The 3,403-nt window shown below is 32.1% G+C and overlaps 1 long non-coding RNA gene across 1 annotated transcript; it reads left to right on the forward strand.

The window, feature by feature from the left end:
* Nucleotides 1–431: 431 nt before the first annotated feature.
* LOC138333347 (uncharacterized) lies at nucleotides 432–2,758 on the forward strand. The gene is made up of 4 exons (XR_011209974.1): nucleotides 432–688; nucleotides 1,254–1,288; nucleotides 1,870–1,937; nucleotides 2,282–2,758. It is a non-coding gene; the product is annotated as an uncharacterized lncRNA (long non-coding RNA).
* The last annotated feature ends 645 nt before the right edge of the window (nucleotides 2,759–3,403 follow it).

A 3,403-nucleotide genomic window follows, 5' to 3' on the forward strand; every position in this document is an offset into this window, starting at 1 on the left:
TATTCATCCTACAAAACCCAGATCCTTCGCCACAGAGGCTAGACTGAAGGTCAAACGTGTGGTGATGTCAAGGAAGACGTTATGAAAAAGAATGTTAAACAAGAAAAAAGAAAAGGTGATATCCTACACAGGCAATATTTCTTCGCAAGTAGTTTGGTAAGCTTGCAATCTCGTACGTCACAATCTCTTTCTGTTCAAACGGGTCTGTTTAAGGTAGTTGGCTCGGCCGATTTTGAATGCGCGCGCGCATCGTAAACCAGCACGATTGTCGTATATTTTTTTCGCAAAATAAATCCAAAAAAAAGACGTTATAATTTATCTGATTTGATCAGTAAACTATACTATCGATAAGTCAGTCAAATTACATGCAGGAAACGTGAATTTAAGAAACTATATTTCGTTTTACGACAATGATACGTACTTCCGGTTATGGCGGTCACTATCGACGCCAAGACCAGACGAGTGTGTGGTATGTTATTATCATGCTGAGAAGAGGCATTTGATAATAATTTAGGTCGTTTTAACCAAAAAGGTAGATTATTGAGACACACAGGAAGATGAGAGAATGATTTATTGCATAGAAAACGGGGATTGGAAGTTTTATTGAAGGCCAAATCGCTACCGATGGCCGAGCAACAATCACAACAAATCCACTGACATGCATTACGAAGACCACAAAGCGGACACGGTAAGATATATTGATTATCTTTAAGCTTAATCAAATTAAGCGAATAAATAATCCATGTCTGGACCTAATTATTTTCGATCCTTCTCTAATATTTCAAGAAATTCAGTAGATCAACAGTCTGTTTATAACTTGCAGTCAGACAGTGTCGATTTCAGATATTTCTCTGCGTGTACTATATGTGCACTGCTTAGGGGGAAACAAGATATAATTGACAAAACTATGCAAATGACATAAACAGATAAAAATACATGAGTCACATCAACATATTATCTACATTATATCCAGGTTAGATGTTGTTACATTTATGTATAGTCCATACATGTATTTGTTATGTGTACATGTAAGCCTACATAAAGGGTATTCATGAGTGACACTTCGGGGCCAGCTACATAGTTCTATTACATATAATTGTAATATGCCATTATACATCACATCATTATAGAATTCACCATGTAGAGTCACTTGTGCATGTTGCTCATTAGCATGTAACATACTTTTTTTTCTAAAATATTAAATTGATTTAGTTTTTTATCTAAATTAATAATCTTGTTTTTTTAATTTATAGGTGTGATCTGCTAGCAGTTATCCAATATCCATGTTGTAAGTGATTTTCTGAGGAAGCTTTGTAAACATGCATGTGTACAAAAGTTGACATATGAATATGGGTTGATATCATAATACATATTTGAATTGTGTCAATATGAAATTTTGAAATAAATGAATGAATGAATTATATAAAGTGAACACAAGTTTAATCATGTGTCTGTGTAGGTTAAATTGTAAATTACTGTTATATAATTATACTTTTCTACATTACCAAGTCATAATAAAAAGATACATGTATGGGTTTTTAATTAATTTGACCTACAATGTACATTTCATTGTATGTATTGATCTGTAGCATACTGGTCATGGACTTCAGTTCAAATGATTATCTTGATCCACAATCAAGATTGAAGGGATAAAATATTATAAAAGAAATCTATTTTCTTCATGTACATCCTAGATAAAAAAATGCCTGTCACAATGAATTCAAAATTTTGATAAAATGTACAATAACAGTGTATCCATTTACCATTTTGTGTGGATTTTGTATAATTCATGTAATAGACCAGTACAATTTATGAGAATGATTAAATCGATAAAATTGTCATGTAACAAACCCATCTTTATTTTATCAGGATTCAGGATTCGAGGAGAGATTGACAGAAGAGGGACAATACAAGAGCACTTTCACATGTTGTTAGAGGTGTGTATATTTGAAAACAATCTATTAGGTCAAAATTATACAAAAGGCAGCAATCTGTAAATATATATATGTACGTAATTAGTGCCCCCCTCCCCCCTATAAGCGCCACTCCCTTTTCTGAAAAACAGTTGAAGTTGTAAAAATGCCCCCATACTACTTGTGATTTGTATTCCATTTTGCATGATCTTGCAAGTCTTTTACATGTGAATCAAGACATAAGAATGCGTCTCAAAGGATAAAAGGCACATATGGAAGCTTACTGAGACAGATTAACTTGTTTTTGAGCCATCAGTATCCTGTTACATGTACCTATTTTATAATGATGTCCTTTGATTTAATTTTAGGACACTGCTCCATGATAGGTAAATAAACTGACCATGTCACCAACTGCAAACTGTGATAAGGAACACTATGTCTGTGCTTTCAAAAGAAGTTGAACTGTTGTTCCTGTCTGCATATGTTGAGAACTGAATCTGCAGCTTTCAGGGGACATAACTCAAGCCTTGTGCACTGCAGCTAATTATGGAAATATGTTTACAGAAACTATTAAGAGATGTCTTAGTTGATTGAGTGTTGCTGGTAATCATTCAACATTCAGTGTTGAAAGATTGATTTCTTCATGGATATTAGAAACAAAACATTATGATTAAATGTTGGATTTTTAGTCTGTAATCTATGATATGTATAGATAATACATTTAATATCAATGTGATAGTTTTAATGCTAATCTTTCCTTTGTCAGAACTTTTTCTGAATTTATTGTAAAAGTTTCATTATGTCATATTTGTGATTATGTCAATTTCAACTTCTCAATGAGCAGAACATCTGTCTTATATATATATTAATTATGCATGCTCAAGTTCTGTTCTTTCTTTCATTTTTGAATAAATCAAATATTACAGGAATTGATGTTGTTAATCATCATTTAAGGATACAAACTTTTAATGAATTTTAAAAGATGATTTTTTATAAAAGATAATCTATAAAATGATGTTGCATCAGAGACTGGATACCAATTTGCTATTGTGCTTTGTCTGTTGTCATCATAGAGTGCCATTACATGTTTTTTTTTCTGCTTACATACATGTATGGGAAATAATTCATAAACAATATTTGTTATTTACTTGCTTCTATTAGATTTTTATGTGGAATTCTTATGGTTTTTAAGTTTGATTTTATTTAATTTCCTTTAAGCAGCCAGGGGCATTAAGGTATGTACCAGGTTTAGGAAATGGAGGGAAGACATAGTACATTGATAAAAATCACTGACCTCCAAACAGGTATCTTCGAAGTCATGTGACCAAAGACCTCAGCCCGGTTATCAGTGGTTGTTTTACATATATATAAAATTTACATTCATATATCCCCTTGATGCTAATAATTTAATAAAAAATTGAGATCTTTGATTAAAATAACTTAGAAACCACAAAATTGGAGCATTCCTATGTATGAAAATGCAATTGTAT

The sequence above is a fragment of the Argopecten irradians genome, chromosome 10 (genome assembly GCF_041381155.1).
Source record: "Argopecten irradians isolate NY chromosome 10, Ai_NY, whole genome shotgun sequence".
Lineage (NCBI taxonomy): Eukaryota > Metazoa > Mollusca > Bivalvia > Pectinida > Pectinidae > Argopecten > Argopecten irradians.